Below are 19,261 nucleotides of genomic sequence, written 5' to 3' on the forward strand. Positions count from 1 at the left end.
GAATGTTGGATACCCTAACGTGGAGAACAGCTGCAATAAGAGTTTACTATCAAAAACTAAAATTAGTTTTAAGGCAGCCCTGGTGGCTCAGCGGTTTAGTGCTGCCTGCAGCCCAGGGTGTGACCCCGAGGTCCCAGAATCGAGTCCCACGTTGGGCTCCCTGCATGGAGCCCTCTTCTCCCTCTGCCTGGGTCTCTGCCTCTGTGTGTGTGTGTGTCTCTCATGAATAGATAAAATTTTAAAGCAAAACCTAAAATTACATATTTTTTAGCAAGGAGTGGAATATATGTAATGACTACTTGAAGTATATTAAACTATAAAGTTGTTTGTGCTATTCTGACATTTGTATATTTTTAATTACAGCAAACCTCTAAAACATTTGCCCAAGAAAAGTTCAGAACTTTTTTTTTTTTTTTTAAGATTTTATTTATTCATGAGAGACCTGCAAAGAGAGGCAGAGACACAGGCAGAGGGAGAATCAGGCTCCCTGCAGGAAGCCCGATGGGGACTTGATCCCAGGACCCCAGGATCGCACCCTGGGCCAAAGGTGGCGCTAAACCACTGAAAGGCTTTAATGACTTGAAAAGCACTATTAGTAGGAGGTTTTGGGGGGGGTTGTCTTCAAATATTTAGAGTCTTCTGGGATATTTTTAGGAGCTTCATGCTTTACTACTACTTTAATACTTTGGTATTTGTGGCTCTTTTTTTAAAAAATGATTTTTTATTTATTCATGAGAGACAAAGAGGCAGAGGGAAAAGCAGGCTCCACACAGAGCCCAATGCAGGACTCGATCCCAGAACTCCAGGATCACACTTTGGGGCTGAAGGCAGACGCTCAACTGCTGAGCCACCCAGAGGTCCCTGTGGCTTTTTTTTTTTTTTTTTCTTTTTTTTTTTTTTAGGGAGTTATTTTCTATGCTCAGTCACTTAAGTTTTATCTTTCTAAAAAGGAGAACAATGAAGGGAAATGTCTTTTTAGGCCTAGTTATTTTAGTTTTTAACAAGGCAATGTACATAGACTAAAAATTCAAATAATCTTCAAGTAGTTTAACAGTGTCAGTCCCCAGTTTTAAACTTCCCACTGCCAAGTCCAACTCCACAGAGGATGCTCCTTTTAACTCTGGGCTGTTCTTAGCAGCATTAATCTTCAAATTTCTAAATTCTATACTTAAGTATTTCTTGACATTTCGATCTTTCACTTCAGTAATTTCTTGTTACGGCCATTGGGAATTTGCATGCTGTCCTAGCATCCCATTTCCCCATTTCATTCTGTCTGGTCTCCCATTAAGTGAAGCAACGATTTTTGGAAGCACCTGGGTGGCTCTGTTGAGTGCCTGACTCTTGATCTCCGCTTGGGTCTCGATCTCAGCTCTGCCCTGGGCTTTGCACTGGGCGTGGAGTCTACTTTAAAAAGAATAAGCGGTAGCAATCTTTCATTCAAGTAGCAGTTTTTATTTCTTTTTAAGACTTATTTATTTTATTTTTTTTAATTTTTTTTTTTTTTTATTTATTTGTGATAGTCACACACACACACAGAGAGAGAGAGAGAGAGAGAGAGGTAGAGACACAGGCAGAGGGAGAAGCAGGCTCCATGCACCGGGAGCCCGACGTGGGATTCGATCCCGGGTCTCCAGGATCACGCCCCGGGCCAAAGGCAGGCGCTAAACCGCTGCGCCACCCAGGGATCCCAAGACTTATTTATTTTAGAGAGAGAGGTGGGAGGGGGCGGTTAGAGGGGGAGAGAAAGAGAGTCAAGTAGACTCGTGCTGAGACCAAAACCCTCGGCGGGGGGGCTGGATTTGATCCCACCACCCTGAGATCGTGACCAGAGCTGAAACGAGGCAGAGGCTTGTCTGAGCCACCCAAGCGCCCCAGTAGTCAGCTCTTAGGACTGTGCAAATGTTCACTAAGTAGCCTACTACATTACGTATTTCTTGTACAACTCTGCTTCTCCGATTGTGAGTTTTCTTGTCATATTGATTCCTCTGGCAGTTTCCTATGTCCCCACTAACTGAGTTATCCCCGACTCGCCACAAAATTGCAGAAGCCCTCTGGAGACTGTGTTCTGTACAATTAAATGTCTCAGACAATGACAGTTCCTTTTTCTTTCCTGGAACTTGACTGGGGCTGCAGTTGTCGACTGTGGCTCTGCAGGCCCCTCTGGCATCCGAAAGTCAACCTCATTCTTCTTCTGAGTTAGATCCTTCGTTTCTTGGACACCATATCTTCTTGCTTGACTTCCTCATCTCCAAGAAGTACCTCTTCCACTAACTTCCTGAGAGAGTACACAGAGGTAAGGTTTTTAAGAACTTGCGTGTCTGAAAACGCTCACATTTAATTACTAATACAGGATATTAGGTTGGAAATCATCTTGAGGATTTTAAAGTCACTACTTCATTTTCTTAGAACTGCCATTTCTGATGTTTATATGTAGCCATTTTTCAGCTTCTGGAATTTTATCAGTAAGTGCCTTGGTGAGGGTGTGTATGTTTTCATTAACTTTGGGCATATATGGCAAGCCATCTTGGTAACAGACTCCTTTTTCTTTGGTTCTGGGAAATTCTTGCATTTTCTTAAAAATTGCCACTTTCCCCCCCATTATTTCTTTCTAGAATTCCAGCATTAATCATTATTTTTCTTACCTTTCTCTTCTGCTTTTTTATCTCTTTGCCTTTTTGTTGTTTTGTTTTGTTTTTAGAGAGAGAGAAAGGGAAGGAGGGCAGTATCTTAAGCAGGCTCCACACCCAGCACAGAACCACAACCCCAAGACCGTGACCCAAGCCGAAATCAAGAGTCTGACACCAAACCATCTGAGCTGACCAGATGCCCCTCTTTGCCTTTTGTTTTTAACTTTCTGGGAGAATTGCCTTGATTTGATCTCTGACCGTTTTTCGAACATATGCCCACTATCAGATTTTTTTAAAGATTTATTTATTGGGGCAGCCCGGGTGGCTCAGCGGTTTAGCGCCGCCTTCAGCCCAGGGCCTGATCCTGGAGACCCGAGATCGAGTCCCACATCAGGCTCCCTGCATGGAGCCTGCTTCTCCCTCTGCCTGTGTCTCTGCCTCTCTCCCCCTCTCTGTGTCTCTCATGAAAAAATAAATAAGATCTTTAAAAAATATATATATTTATGTATTTATTTGAGAGAGCAGGAGTGGGAGGGGCAGAGGGCAAGGAGAAAATCTCAGGCCGACTCCATGCTAAATGCAGAGCCTGATGAGGGGCTCAGTGTCAGGACCTGAGTTGAAACCAAGGATCATGACCTGAGCTGAAACCAAGAGTCAGACACAACCATAAGCACCACTAGGCATCCTTCAACTACCAGATTTTTAATCTCCAAAAGCTTATTCTTGTTTTCTGATCTTCATTTTTATACTCTTCTGCCCTTGTTTCACAGATTTAATATCTTTGGGACTCCTGGGTGGCTCAGTGGTTGAGCGCCTGCCTTTGGCCCAGGGCGTGACCCCTGGGTCCTGGGATCAAGTCCCACGTCGGGCTCCCGGCATGGAGCCTGCTTCTCCCTCTGCCTGTGTCTCTGCCTCTCTCTGTGTCTCTCATGAATAAATAAAACCTTTAAGAAAAATAAATAAAGTTAATATCTTTCCTGAAGTATTAATTGTGAGTTTTTTCTTGGTCCGGGCTATAACAAAATACAGTAGTCTGAACGATTTAAACAACAAAAATTTATTTTTCACAGTTCTGGAGGCTCTGAAGTTTAAAATTGAGTTGTTAGTCAAAGTGGATTTCATTCTGCGGCCTTGGCGTATAAGCAGCCATCATCTTGCTGTTTTCACAGAACCCTTTGTGCACATGAGGAGAGAGCAATTTCTGGTGTCTCTTTTATTTTTTTGTGAAGATTTTATTTATTCATGAGAGACACAGAGAGAGAGAGAGGCAGAGACACAGGAAGAGGGAGAAGCAGGCTCCACGCAGGGAGCCCGATGCAGGACTCGATCCCAGGATCCCAGGATCACAACCTGAACTGAAGGCAGCCGTTCAACCGCTGAGCCCCCCAGGCGTCCCAGGTGTCTCTTTCTAGAAGGACACTAATCACGTCTGAGGCCCCACCCTCACAATGTTTAACCCTAATTACCTCCCAAAGCCTCCGTCTTGAAAATACCAATACAGTGGGAGTTAGGATTTCGACATACTAATTGGGGGGTGGGGGGTGGGATGGGCACAAAACATTCACGCCATATTATCTCTGGATTGTGTGTTTTTTCTGGGTTCTTTTTTGCTTTTGATTTCGTCTTTCACTTAGACTTTTTACACGTCGGGTACATACTTGCAGATTAACGCTGTCTCTAACACCGCCAGTGTCGCACTGTCTGGCACTGCACCCAACACATACTCAGGTACACATTGATTTTTCTCAATTCTTAGCTGGGCTTTTGGTGTCATTCACCAATTATTCATTTTGGTCCTAGATCTTTTTTCTTTTTTCTCTAAACTCTGATGACCCTCAACTCCTTTATCTATCGTTCCAACACTTTCTTCTGCTCCACTGCTGGAATGTTGTAGTTTTTTATCTTTGCGACTGTTTTTCTCTTCATTATCATATTGCATCTGCCCTCAGCACATCACTGAAACTACTCTTACCAACATGACCACTGACACGGAATGTCCAGGCAGTTCTCAAGAACATCAAGAAAGACGACTCCCTCGGCTGGTGCTTACTGTGCTTCCTGGGGGGTTTTCAGAATTCCTAAGGTTCTACCCTTCTCAGATGTCTTCCTGCAGAATAGAGAACTTTCATTTCTAGCTTTTTTTTTTTTTTTTTAAGATTTTATTTATTACAGAGCTTGGGGGGGAGGGCTGAGGGAGGGTCATAGCTATGATCATGGGCTTCTGGGCGGCACAGTCAGTTAAGCATCTGCCTTCAGCTCAGGTCATGATCCAGGGTCCTGGGATCAAGTTCTACGTTCCACTCCCTGCTCAGCTGCTTCTCCCTCTGCCTGCTGCTCTGCCTGCTTCTGCGTGCGCCTTCCCTCCCTTTCTATCAAATGAATAAAATTTCCTAAAAAAAAAAAAATAATAAATGCTATGACATTTATTTTCGGTTAAGGTCTAAAATATGATAAAGATTTGGTAAGCTTTTAGTAGGATTCTATTTTTATCATTGAATATACTATATGAAAGAAGCTCTTGAAGTTATCTTAAAAATCTACCGTTTATAATAGATCAAAGATATAAAGTACCTAGAAATAAGCAATACCCCCCCAAAAAAAACTTTATAAAGGGAATGTGAAGATTTTATTGAAAGATTTTAAATTGGGATTGGGAATTGCTTTATAGATGAGATAGTTTCAACTGTGCACATTGAAAAGAAAAAAGTGTGAAACAATTTGATTCATTTTAACCCAAATTAATCAAACATTGATTCAAAGTTAGAACTGTATATTCCCCTGAATTTTGGTATAAGATGACACTTCCTAGAAGCCAAGTCATGGCTTGTATACTACTCTGACCCCTTTGGACAGTAGTTTTGGTTTCTATGTGCCATTCAGCCAAAGGAATGTACCCACCCGGGGATGCTGGGTGGTGCAGCGGTTTGGTGCCTGCCTTTGGCCCAGGGCGCGATCCTGGAGACCCGGGATCGAGTCCCACGTCGGGCTCCCGGTGCATGGAGCCTGCTTCTCCCTCTGCCTGTGTCTCTGCCTGTCTCTTTCTCTGTGTGTGTGTGTGTGTGTGTGTGACTATCATAAATAAAAATTAAAAAAAAAAAAAAAGGAATGTACCCACCCATTTGCCAGCCCCAGTTCTTTGGGGAAACTGATTTCCACGGAGCCACACCTTGTTGGCTGCTAAACATCCCACCAGTCAAGAAACTTGATTAAACTCTGGAAGCCTCTTCTCACTTGTTATTGGAGGCTCTGAGGTCTTTTGCTAAAAAGAGATGAAGTAATGATTAATGATAAAAAAATAACTTCAGGTATTTTCCTCTGGTGTATGAGTGTTGAAATTATGTCCCAGTACAGTCTGTAAGCCTCCCACTCTTGGTTTCTGGCCAGGTCGTGATCTCTGGATCCTAAAATTGAGCCCCACCTTGGGCTCCCTGCTCAGTACAGTGTCTGCTTAAGACTCTTCCTCTCCATCTACCCCTGCCCCTCCTTCCCATTTCACACACTCTCTCTCTAAAATAAATATTTAAAAAGATATTTGGATTATGAGCTTCTCTTTGTTGCAAATATCTCCTAAAGGATTTAGACACCTCCCCTCTCCACTTTTTTTTTTAAAGATTTTATTTATTTATTCATGAGAGACACAGAGAGAGGCAGAGACACAGGCAGAGGGAGAAGCAGGTTCCATGCAGGGAGCCCGATGCGAGACTGGATCCCAGGACTCCAGGATCACGCCTTGGGCCAAAGGCAGAGGTTCAACTGCTGAGGCACCCAGGGGTTCCCCCTCTCCACTTTTCATTAATCCATTAACCTAAATCCTAGTTGAGCCTTCATTAATCTCTCAGAGAATGGATGAAAGGAATTTTGGAGTATGAAGGTCATCAAGATAAGGAGGACCTTGACAGTACTGCGTGTAAATTAGAAGATGAACATTGAGCAATATTCTTGAAAGAGATGATAGGGCATTGACAAATTTTGTCTTCTCAAACTTGACAAAGTAGGTAGGTAGGGTCTTGGCTTGATGTCAACAGTTTTTTCAACTTTGTAAGGTTGTAAATTTCAGCCTTTTTTTTTTTTCAGATTTTTATTTATGAGAGACAGAGAGAGAGAGAGGCAGAGGGAGAAGAAGCAGGCTCCTATGCAGGGAGCCTGATGTGGGACTCGATCCTAGGTTTCTGGGATCACACCCTGGGCCGAAAGCAGGCGCTAAACTGCTGAGCTAGCCGGGCTGCCCAATTTCAGCCTATTCTAATTGAGATTTCGGGCTATTGCTGAAAGGAAGAGAAAAAGAAGAGTCCAGTAGAAATGAAAGGATGTTGTAATTTACTCCTACCCTCTGCCTTTCAAGATGATTTAGTGAAAGCTTTAATATTTCTAGTTCAGAGACACCTGAGTGACTCAATGGTTGAACTTCTACCTTTGGCTCAGGTCATGATCCTGGGGTCCTGGGATCGAGTCCCACATCAGGCTCCCCGCAGGAAGTCTGCTTCTCCCTCTGCCTGTGTCTCTGCCTCTCTGTGTGTCTCTCATGAATAAATAAATATTAAAAATCTATTTCTAGTTAAAAGGATTTTCAATAATGTAGCTCTAAATGTGTTGAGGGTCTGTTGCAATATACCCTAGTTAGCATTGGATTAGGATGGATTAGTGGGTAGGGGAAGATAGAGGAAAAGGCAGTTTTGAAGACTGACCTTGCTCAGATTACAGAGTACCATGGTCTTCCATAACGAGGATATTTTGTGATTAAGTAGGTTCTCGACTTTTGTTTTTTGGGTTTTAAAGATTTTATCTACTCATGAGAGACACACAGAGAGAGAGGCAGAGACACTGGCAGAGGGAGAAGCAGTTTCCATGCAGGGAGCCCGATGCAGGACTCGATCCCAGGACTCCAGGATCACGCTCTGAGCCAAAGGCAGATGCGCAACCGCTGAGCCCCCCATGATCTCAGGGTCCTGGGTTGGAGCCCTGGGTTGGGCTCCCTGCTCAGCAGGAAGTCGGCTTCAACCTCTCTCTGTGCCCTCCCCACTACTTGTGCTCTCTCTCTCTCTGATAAATAAATCATTTAAACAAATCTTATTGTAGAGTAACAAATAAAAAGATCAAATTAATAGAATCAGAAATTAAAGAAGGGACACTACTACTGTCCTTACAGAAATAAAAAGAATTATAAGGGAATATCATGAACAATTGTATGCCAACAAATTGGATAACCTAGGTGAAATAGGTAAATTCCTAGAAAGACATCAGGTTGGTCTAACATAAAAATCAAGTCTGTAAATATTAATAGAACAAAGTAACAAAACCAGATGATCATTGCAGTAGATGCAGAAAAAGTGTTTGACAAAATTCAACATTCCTTCATGACAAAAACACTAAAAAAACTAGGAACAGAAAAAGGAACTTCCTCAACCTGATAAAACCATTTACATAACCCACAACTTACATCAATACTTAATGGTGAAACACTGAAAGTTTTCCAAGGCAAAGATGTCCATTCTTGCCACTTCCATTCAACTTTGTACTAGATGTTCTAGCCAGGGTTATTATGCAAGAAAAAGAAATAGAATGCATCTATTTTTTTAAAAAGATTTTATTTATTTATTCATGAGAGACACTGAGAGAGAGGCAGAGACATAGGAAGAGTAAGAAGCAGGCTCCCTGTAAGGAGCCCAATGCGGGACTTCATCCCAGGATTCCAGGATCATGACCTGAGCCAAAGGCAGATGCTCAATCACTGAGCCCCCAAGTTATCCCAGAATGCATCTATCGAAGAAAGTAAAATTATATCCATTCTCAAATAATATGATCTTATAAGAAGAAAGTCCTAAGGAGGGGCACCTGGGTGGCTCAGTGGTTGAGTGTCTGCCTTCGGCTCAGGTCATGATCCCAAGGTCTTGGGATCGAGTTCTGCATCAGGCTCCACGCAGGTAGCCTGCTTTTCCCTCTGCCTGTGTCTCTGCCTCTCTCTCTGTGTCTCTCATGAATAAATAAAATCTGAAAAAGGAAAGAAAATCCTAAGGAATTCACACAAATAGAAAAATATTAGAATAAAAGAGTTCAGCAAAGTTTCAGGATGCAAGAACAATATACAAAAAGGAACAGTAATCAATGAAGTGTGGTAATGGCGTAAAAATAGACATAAGATCAATAGGATAAAATATAGGCCATAAATCAATCTTCACATTTGTGCTCAATTGATTTTTGACAAAGGTGCCAAGACAATTCAGTAAGAGAAAGAATAGTCTTTTCAACATATGGCACTGAAACAATGGAGTACCCACATGTGAAAGGATGAAGATGAACCCCACCATTACACCATATTCAAATATTTATTACAAGCGGATAATAGACAGACATGTAAGACATAAAACAATAAAATGTTTTCTTATTTTTTGTTTAAATGACTTATTTATCAGAGAGAGAGAGAGAGCACAAGTAGTGGGGAGGGCACAGAGAGAGGTTGAAGCCGACTTCCTGCTAAGCAAGGAGCCCAACCCAGGGCTCCAACCCAGGACCCTGAGATCATGATCTGAGCCGAAGTCAGATGCCTAATCAACAGAGCCACCCAGGTACACCAATAATGGTTATTTATTTTTTATATTTAAGAAAAATTATTTATTCATGACAGACACACATAGAGAGGCAGAGACACAGGCAGAGGGAGAAGCAGGCTCCATGCAGGGAGCCGGATGTGGGACTGAATCCCGGGACTCCAGGATCATGCCCTGGGCTGAAAGCAGGCGCTAAACCACTGAGCCAGCCAGGGATCCCCTCATGATTATTTATTTAAAAGAATCCTGTCAGAGAAAGACAAATACCATATGATTTCACTCATATGTGGAATTTTTTTTAAGATTTATTTTTTTTAAACTTTAACTTTAAAAATTTTTTTATTTATTTATGACAGTCAGAGAGCGAGAGAGAGAGAGAGAGAGAGAGAGAGAGAGAGAGAGAGGCAGAGACACAGAAGGAGGGAGAAGCAGGCTCCATGCACCGGGAGCCCGACGTGGGATTCGATCCCAGGTCTCTAGGATCGCGCCCTGGGCCAAAGGCAGGAGCTAAACCGCTGAGCCACCCAGGGATCCCCTCATATGTGGAATTTAAGAAACAAAACAGATGAATATAGGGGAAGGGAAGGAAAAAATGAAATAAGATGAAAACAGGGAGGCAAACCATAAGAGACTCCTAACTATAGGAAACAAACAGGTTTGCTGGAGGGGAAGTGGGTGGGTGGAAGGGATAATTGGGTGATGGGCATTAAGGAGGGCACTTGATGTATTGGGCATTATACACAACTGATGAATCACTAAATTCTACCCCTGAAACTAATAATACAGTATATGTTAACTAAATTGAATTTAAATTAAAAAAATTTTTAGACCCTCTAAAAAAATCTAGAGGACAAATTTAAGTCAACGAAACCATGGATAGTAAAATTATGGAGAAAAGCTTTTATAGTGAGGAATGAATTTAAATAAATGTCTAAGTCTTAAAGAAATCTGAGAACTATGTTATAAACAGAAGGTATCATTTATACCCTTGGGCATTATAGACATGATATAATGGAGTTTTACAAGGGACTTTTACTTCTGAATAGGATGTAGTAGGAAGACAACGTTCCTGCTCCAACAACCTAAAAAATGCAGGAGTTAAAAATATCATAGGTTAAAATATATTAGAGAGCTGTGAAGTGAGGACTTGTTTATTGAATTTTAGGTAAACGAAATTCCAGAGAGGGGAAAGCCCTTCTAAAGTGGATTAATAATCACTAGTTGGGGGATCCCTGGGTGGCTCAGTGGTTTAGCACCTGCCTTTGGCCCGGGGCATGATCCTGGAGACCCGGGATCAAATCCCACGTCGGGCTCCCGGTGCATGGAGCCTGCTTCTCCCTCTGCCTGTGTCTGCCTCTCTCTCTCTGTGTGACTATCATAAATAAATAAAAAATTTAAAAAAATCACTAGTTGGTTGTTTTATTTTTCTGGAAACATTTGCTAATTTTAGGTCCAGGCAGGCTGGGAATCTGTCTCAACCTAGTTGGAGGGAGTCTATGCAGGCAAAGAAAACCCAGAGGAACTTTTTTTTTTTTTTAATTTATGATAGTCACACAGAGAGAGAGAGAGAGGCAGAGACATAGGCAGAGGGAGAAGCAGGCTCCATGCACCAGGAGCCTGACGTGGGATTCGATCCTGGGTCTCCAGGATCGTGCCCCAGGCCAAAGGCAGGCGCTAAACCACTGTGCCACCCAAGGATCCCCCCTGAGGAACTTTTAATCGGCTACTGGGCCTGACTGGAAAGCAGATGATCTCCAGTGCATGGCTGGTTTTCCATGTGGGGTATTTTCTGAGTTTGAGACCTGCTTGGAAGCTATGGAACTGAGCCAAAACTTTATTTATTTATTTATTTATTTATTTATTTATTTATTTATTTACTTACTTACTTACTTACTTATTTATTTATTTATTTAGAGGAGCACAAGTCTGGAGAGAGGTAGCGGGGGAGGAGAGGGAGAGAATCCCAAGCTGACTCCATGCTGAGGATGGAGCCCAACACAGAGCCTGATCCCACCAGCCGGAGATCATGACTAAAGCTGAAACCAAGAATCGGATGCCCACCGACTGGGCTACCCAGGTGCTCCTGGGCCACAATTTTAAAAAAGTCACAGTGCTTAGGAAATTATACCCCATTAGAGGGACATGGCCCTCAATCGCATGGCTAATCTCTGCCTCAAGACATTTCTCATCTCTTGGGGTGCCTGGGTGGCTCCATCAGCTAAGCTCTGCCTTCAGCTCAGGTCATGAACTCAGGGTCCTGGGATAGAGCCCCTCATCAGGCTCTCCGCTCAGCAGCGAGTCGGCTTCTCCCTCTCTCAAATAAAACAAACCTTCAGAAACCATAAAGACATTTATCTTTTTCACAAGATTTATTGAGAGAGAGTGCGTGAGCGAGCATGCACGCATGAGTGGGGGTGGGGGGGTCTTAAGCAGGCTCCAGTCCAGCAGGGAGCTTCATTCCCTAACCCTGAGATCCTGACTTGAGCCGAAATCAAGAGTCGGTTGCTTGACTGACTGAGCCACCCAGGTGCCCCGACAGGACTCCTATTTTGAAGCAGAATTAGTTAAGCTTAAGAGAGGCCCAAAGCCCCAGAGGAATGAACTGGAAGCACTGTAGTCTCTCAGGGCTCAGGAGGCAGATTTTTAAACCAAAAGCCTGGGCTGTCCCCGAGGGAAGAACAAGAAGAACGAGTCTAAGAAGCGCAAGCTTGCGGGATCCCTGAGTGGCGCAGCGGTTTAGCGCCTGCCTTTGGCCCAGAGCGCGATCCTGGAGACCCGGGATCGAATCCCACGTCGGGCTCCCGTTGCATGGAGCCTGCTTCTCCCTCTGCCTCTCATCTGTGATGAACTATCATAAATTAAAAAGAAATAAAGAAGGCAAGCTTGCCAAGACTGAGGTCAATCCCTGCTTGACCTGTAGTGATCAGCCCCTGCGACAACCTAACAGAAGAGGGGGAATCCCCACTGGCGGAGGATAATGTTGCAATTCTTTCACTCACGGTGTCCCGCTCCGAACAGGTGAAGTGGCAGGAAAATGTGGCAGATAATCAAGAGAGATTAATGAACCACTGACCCAGACCAACAGATGACCACATGTCCTAGCAAACAAGGATGGGGTGTGTGTGTGTGTGAAGGTGTGATGAAACAAAAGAAAACAAGATTGATTAACAAAATGAACAGATGGAGACTTTCAACAGGTAACTGGAATCTAAGATTTATTTAAGGGGATCCCTGCCTTCGGCACAGGGCGTGACCCCGGGTCCTGGGATCGAGTCCCGCGGCGGGCTCGTCGGGCTCCCTGCGTGGAGCCTGCTTCTCCCTCGGCCTGTGCCCTCTGCCTCTCTCGGGGTCCCTGTGTCTCTCATGAATAAATAAAATCTTTAACAAAAAAATGAAATTCACTAAAAAAAATAAAATTTATTTAAAAATAAAAAACCTGATCATACAGAGTTAAAAATTAAGAACTCCGTGTATACATCTGACAGATGGCGGAGGACCCCGGAAGCGAGCAATCAGGACGTTCAGAGACAGGCCAAGAGAAAACCATCGAACTGAATGAAGCATCCAGTGAATAAGAGACAAAGACGGTACAAAATATCAAAACACACGAAGAACAAGGTCAAGGGGTGTCACACGTGTGGCTGGAGTCCCGGAGGAAGGGGCGAGAGGATGAAGCCGAAAGTACAGTCGACGCGAGCGGCCCGGGGGGCTCAGCGGTTAGCGCCGCCTGCGGCCCAGGGCGTGACCCCGGGTCCCGGGATCGAGCCCCGCGTCGGGCTCCCTGCGTGGAGGCTGCTGCTCCGCCTCTCTGTGTGTCTCTCATGAATCGATAAAATATACTTTTTAAAAAGTCTACGTGACGAGACCAGGGCCGGGGCCGCCCCCCGGGGCGCGAGGTGCACGCGCCGCCGCACTCACGGCCCGGCCGTCCCCACCGGATGCGTCCTCTTCCGGGAGGCGCTGCTTCCGTCCAGCCGCGGTCCCACAGCGCCGCGCTCCGCCCGCCCACGGACCGAGGCCTCGCGACACAAGGGGCACCTCACGGCCGCGCTCAGAGACGCCGCGCGAGGGGCGGCCGCTTCCGCACGCCAGGCTGAGGCCCCTTCCCGTCTCACGAGGCGAGTTCTCGGGCCGCCGGGGAGAGCGGGCTGCGCCCTCGGGGGAAGCGCCTCGGGGCGGCGCCGGCCTTCCGGGTTTAAGACTGAGAGGGCGGCGGCCCGGCCTCCTACGCGTCCTGTCAGCCTCCGCGAGGCCGAGGGCTCTGCTCCCACCGCCTCCACGCTCCGGGCGGGGGCGGGGGCGGGGGCGGGGGCGGGGGCGGAAGCGGGCGGAGGGGGCGGAGCCACGCCCCGGCGCCGGCGCAGGCTCGCTCTTCCGCTCGGGCTGGGCCGAGGCGGAAGGGCTCGGGGCGCGGTGACGCGATCAGTGGGCGCCGGCGTCGCGGCCCCGCGGAGGCTCGCTGGCCGTGGCCGCTGGGAGCAGGCCGGGCGCCTCCTCGCTGACGGGGCTCCCCAGAACGGGCGGAGGCGGGGCCGCGGGCTGAGCTGCCGCAGTGTCTGGACCCGCGGTGCGGCAGGTGCCGGCAGCCGGGGACCCAGGTGAGCAGGGGTCCGGGTGTCGGGTCGGGACCCGGCGGGCTGGCCGTTCCCGCGCCCTGCGCGCCAGCTCAGCAGCCGGGCCTGGAGGCCTCGAGCGCTGCCCCCCCCCCACGCCCGAGCCCGCGGCGCTCTCCCGGGGGCGGGCGGGGCGCTCGGCCCGGGGCCCCGCCGTCCTCCCGCTCCCTCTGCGGCCTGAGCTGGCCGCCCTTCCGGAGGCTGCGGAGGTGCGCCCGCCGCTCTGGAAGCCGGGGCTGGTCCGCTCGGAACGTGGCGCTTCCTTCCTGCCCTCGGCCTCTTGGGCCCCGCTCCTGGGGCCTGTCGCGGCGCACGGCTGCGGCGCCCGTAACGGGGGCTCGTCTCCTAGCAGGTCTCTGCCTGCGTCTCGCCGAGGCCGCGCCAGCCGGTTCCGCCGGACCGCCGCGCCGGGGGAGGCCTCGGACGGGAGGGGCGATGCGGTTCCGCGCCGGAGGCTCCGGAGCGGAGCTGAGATCCTAGCCGCCCGCCCGCAGCGGCTTTCCTCGCGAGCGAGAGCCGTCCACCTTTTTAGCCGCTCGTAAAGCGGGGCTTTTTCGTGCCCCTTTCAGTTGGGAGAACGAAGGGGAGTGAAGAAAGCAGAACGTCCGCCACTAAAGGTTTTGGATTTAAGAACATCCTGGACACCTGATGGTAGGTCCCTAATTACGTCTTTAACTGAGAATAACCAAGCTCGGCAAGGAGGAGTGTGGTTGGAGCCTAACTGCAGGGCCCGCTTTGGGTTGCGCGGCGTTAGGGAGAGGTCAGGGTCTGCTAGCCGCCCCCCCTGTCTCGTGCTGATTGATAAAACATTATTGATATCTGAGCAATAACCTGAATCAGTTTTGCTTCTTCCCCGAGATCATTTTGCCCAGTGGGCCACATCTAGAAAGAAAAATAAATAAATAAAGCTGGAGGGGCCTCATTTGCCCCTTGGCCCACTTTAGAAGGGCTTCTTTGCTTCTTTGCGCGCGCGCGCGCACACACACACACATATATATACACATATATATTTAAAGATTTTATTTATTCGTGATAGACACACAGAGAGAGAGAGGCAGGCTCCATGCAGGGAGCCCGATGTGGGACTCGATCCCAGGACCCCAGAATCAGGCCCTGGGCCTAAGGCAGGCGCCAAACCGCTGAGCCACACCCAGGGATCCCCTGCATATATTTATAGAACCCCTGCCCTCTGCTTCTAACGGTGTTCAATGAACACTTCATGTTCGTTGAAAGTGCGCAGAGAGTCAATACAAGAGCTTGACTCCGGGTGGCTGGACATCACAGTTCTGAGTTAACCTGTGGAGTTGCCTTTCTCTACATTGGAGAGAGTAAACCGTACCGCGCTCTGAAGTTTAATAGACCCTAGTTAGTGGGGTGTTGGGGGAGATGGGGGGGGGGGTTATGCAGTCAAGTAATCTGAGTGAGTAGTACCTGTTCTCACAAATGCTTGGTCAGCCAAACCAAGGATGCTTTCCTTTCCTCAGTGGAACATGATGATGATGGCTGTTTCGCATCCTAGCCAAGTACAATCTCCAGTTCCTTTGTTTTTTTGTTTTTTTAGATTTTATTTATTTATTTATTCATGAGAACACACAGAGAGGATTGAGAGAGAGAGGCAAAGACATAGGCAGAGGGAGTAGCAGGCTCCATGCAGGGAGCCGCCGTGGGACTCGATCCTGGGTCTCCAGGATCACGACCTGGGCTGAAGGCGGCGCTAAACCGCTGCGCCACCCAGGCTGCCCTCTCCAGTTCCTTTGATACAGAATTATCAATTGGGAGTTTTAACTCATGGATACTAAAGGGAACTCGAGGGCCTTCTAATCTAGTGGTTCCAAAACCTGGCTGGGCATCGGAATCATTTGAGGGGGTGGAATTAATACAGAACTCTAGGTGCCTGGGCACTGCTTCGGTAGATCTAAAGTAGGACCTGGGTGTTTGTGTGTATTTTTTTTTTTTTTAAATAGCTTCTCAGGTGATACTCATGTTTTGGAGACCCAGATGTACAGCAGGTTTCACATATTTATGAACAGGCTCCAAGGTGAAGCATAATGCCCTTAACGAGTAACTTTACTTGAATCAGTAGGTAATAAATACTTTCAGGTTTTGTACCGCCTTGAGCCCAGAAGGTAAATTCGGTAAGTCATACATAGCTCAATATAATTTTGTTTTTGTGGCTTCCTATGCATTAAAATTTCTTAAAGCTTTTTGATGAAAGTATTAGATTTTACAGTAAAATTTCCTACCAAATGTTGCTCTGGATGTTTTTTGGCATAATTATATAAAAGTTATATCACTTTGTAAATCAGCTTTTATGCCATGCTTTCATGAGCCATGGAAAAATTCCAATTTAAGAAAAATTTGCTATTGTTTTGGCTTATCAGAAACCCAGTGCACTCTACACAGGCTGCTTTTTTCTTTCTCCCTTTCTTTCCTTTTTTTTTAAACGCTTTCTTCCATCTTGGTATGCATGATCACTTTGTATCACTAGTCAGCTTCCAGTGGAATGCAGTTTGAGAGCTGGGCTCTGTGAAGGTCTCTAACTGCCTGTAAACACTTAATGTAACTGGAGGCTTTCAGTTTAAGCTAGTCCTTGAATTTTTAGTCTCTTTTTCTTTTCTTGGTTTAGTTATAATGTGCCACTGATTTAAAGAATTTGATAGAGTGACGCCTGGGTGGCTCAGCAGTTGAGAGTCTGCATTTGGCTCAGGTCATATCCTGGGGGCCTAGGATGGAGTCCCGCATCAGGCTTCCTGCATGGAGCCTGCTTCTTCCTCTGCCTGTGTCTCTGCCTCTCTCTCTGGGTCTCTCATGAATAAATAAATAAAATCTTAAAAAAAAAAAGTATTTGATAGATGCTTGGAAAGGATCAACTGAGTAGGTGGTAACAGTGTTTCATGTGTATTTTTCTTATAGTGGAAAAGCCTCATGACTGGGTTTTGTTTTGTTTTTTTGTAATATTTTCAGAATGACTAAGGTATTAGGCCATTCAGGAAGTGTTGGACATTCTCTTTTACGGAGATACACTTATTCTCAAATTATTCTTCAGTAACCTCCTTACTGCTTTAGTATTCCTATTTTGTGTTATTACTAGAGCCAGAAATGGACCCTACATCACAAATCCTCCCGAGGAGGATGCTGAATTATTTTCTAAAAGTGACCCTGTTTATAGCATGTTAACTATCTACAACCAGATGACAAAGGGTATTCTAAACTTGCTGATTAAAAAAAAAAACGTGTGGGGGTCCCTGGGTGGCTCAGCGGTGGAGCGTCTGCCTTTGGCCCAGGGCGCGATCCTGGAGACCCGGGATCGACTCCCACATCGGGCTCCCAGTGCATGGAGCCTGCTTCTCCCTCTGCCTATGTCTCTGCCTCTCTCTCTCTGTGTGACTATCATAAATAAATAAATAATTAAAAAAAAAAAAAGTGTTAACAGGGTGCCTGACTGGCTTAATTGGTAGAGCATGTGACTCGTGATAATTGGGGTCGTGAGTTTGAGCCCCACATTGAATGCAGAAATTACTTAGATAAATAAATGAGACAAACCATGTTAACAAATACGTAGTCCATAAATCTGAGTCTAGAGACCTATGGTATGTGTCTGAAATGAAAGGCCAGGTCACTGAGTCTCTAAACTTTTTTTTTTTTTTTAAGATTTTATTTATTTATTCATGAGAGACACAGGCAGAGACACAGGCAGAGGGAGAAGCAGGCTCCATGCAGGGAGCCTAATTGCGGGACTTGATCCCAGGACTCAGGGATCACGACCTGAGCCAAAGGCAGACGCTCCACTGCTGAGCCACCCAGGTACCCCAAGTCTCTAAACTTTTTATTTATTTTTGTTTCTGAAATACCTTAATTCTGAGGTTTTACAAACTGTTGTGTTTCAGATTCTGATAGAGCGATCTTTTCAAGAGGAGGTACTTAAAAAGGATAAATGTGGACCCAGGGTTCCAAATTCAATCTAAACTGATATTACAGATGTAACATAGAAAAAGATGCAGGATGAGGGTAACAATTTGAAGACCCAGTGAAAGTCATTTGCTGGACCTTGAGGCAGTCTTCTATATGTCTGAGGACTTGAGACCAAAACTGGATACTTAATCTACTTTTTATCTGGTGGCTGTGATGAAAATATCACCAGTAGGTACCATAAATGTGTAAGTCTCTAGTTCTCAATCTTTTTTTTTTTTTTTTAAAGATTTATTTACTTATTTATTCGGAGAGAGAGAGAGAGAGTCAGAGACACAGGCAGAGGGAGAAGCAGGCCCCATGCAGGGAGCCCGACGTGGGACTCGATCCCGGGTCTCCAGGATCACACCCCGGGCTGCAGGCGGCGCTAAACCGCTGTGCCACCGGGGCTGCCCTCTAGTTCTCAATCTTGATCTTTTTTATAGTTCATTCATATTCCCTGATGCCAGTGGGCATTATTTGTTTTTATTTTGTTTTTAATCTTGTTTTCTACTATAAGCTGTTCATTTTCTCATTTTTCTGGGGTGAGTGACCCCACCCCTGTTTATTTGCTATAGAACAGCTATTACTGTCTTACTAACTGCTAAAAAGAACTTTTTCAGAGTGCTGCTTGCGTTAATCTGTACAGTGTTTGCACTGCAGTTTTACCCAAATATTGGACCCCTTCAGGATTGTTCAGACTTAGGGCTGTCTTGGAGTTAGTATCTCGTAAATGTTGAAAGCTCGTTTTTGTTTTCCTTGTGTGTTGTGTTTTTTCTTTTTTAAAGATTTTATTTTAGAGAGAGAGAGAGAGATTGAGAGAGAGAGAGAAGCAGGCTCCATTGCAGGGAGCCTGACGTGGGACTCGATCCCGGGTCTCCGGGATCAGGCCCTGGGCTGAAGGCGATGCTAAACCGCTGAGCCACCGGGGCTGCCCCTGTTGTGTATTTTATTTTATTTTATTTTATTTTATTTTATTTTATTTTATTTTATTTTATTTTATTTTATTTTATTATTTTAATTTATTTATTTATTTATTTATTTATTTATTTATTTATTTATTTATTTTTCCTGTTGTGTTTTATATTTGAACAAATGTTGGTATTTAGTGAACATGAACACAGAACAGCAGTGCCAAGAATACTGGGGTAGAAATGTAGAGGGCCCCCCTGCCGAGATTGCTTTTAATTTTAATTATATGTGCTCTGATGTATCTTGGGGTTTGTTGATTTTAGGGCATACTAGATGGACTCTTATTGGAGAACCTTTGGTAGTGGTATCTTTGGCTTTTCTCTTAAGTGAGTTGATTCCTCAAAAAAGAATCTTCAGATCTCCTGCTGGGAGCTTATTTATAACCTGGCTTCCAGCAGTCTGAGAGAGAAGTCTTAGCCCTTAGTGTGTAAACTCCCTTACGTTCATTTAACTCAACTATTTTCAATATGATATTTTCATTCTCAACTGGACCAGGTGTTTTCCAAATCCAGGATTGTTTTATAGTCCATTGCTGTACCCTCTAGAGCTGCAGTGT

General features: G+C 45.6%; 1 protein-coding gene and 1 long non-coding RNA gene across 10 annotated transcripts in view; one reads left to right on the forward strand and one right to left on the reverse strand.

Annotated features, from left to right (window-relative positions):
* Positions 1-1,689: 1,689 nt before the first annotated feature.
* On the reverse strand, positions 1,690-13,459 carry LOC111093719. Of its 3 annotated transcripts, none has more exons than XR_005383429.1 (3): positions 13,108-13,459; positions 5,743-5,886; positions 1,690-2,275 (listed from the first exon to the last, which is right to left on the reverse strand). It is a non-coding gene; the product is annotated as an uncharacterized LOC111093719 (long non-coding RNA). The 3 variants fall into 3 exon arrangements; XR_005383430.1 differs by having other exon boundaries at positions 13,091-13,459; XR_005383428.1 differs by lacking the exon at positions 13,108-13,459 and having other exon boundaries at positions 5,743-7,119.
* The window catches only part of SENP5 (SUMO specific peptidase 5), a 58,756-nt gene continuing 52,647 nt past the window's right edge, over positions 13,153-19,261 (forward strand). For 5 of the 7 annotated variants that reach the window (XR_005383424.1, XM_038583170.1, XM_038583167.1 and 2 more), the window contains exon 1: positions 13,611-13,770. The gene's annotated coding sequence lies outside the window, so the exon portion shown is untranslated. Of the gene's footprint in view, positions 13,291-13,610; positions 13,771-14,354; positions 14,437-19,261 lie in introns of those variants that run through there. The other 2 variants (XM_038583168.1, XM_038583169.1) reach the window with 2 other exon arrangements.

This window comes from Canis lupus, chromosome 33, assembly GCF_011100685.1.
Source record: "Canis lupus familiaris isolate Mischka breed German Shepherd chromosome 33, alternate assembly UU_Cfam_GSD_1.0, whole genome shotgun sequence".
Classification (NCBI taxonomy): Eukaryota; Metazoa; Chordata; class Mammalia; order Carnivora; family Canidae; genus Canis; species Canis lupus.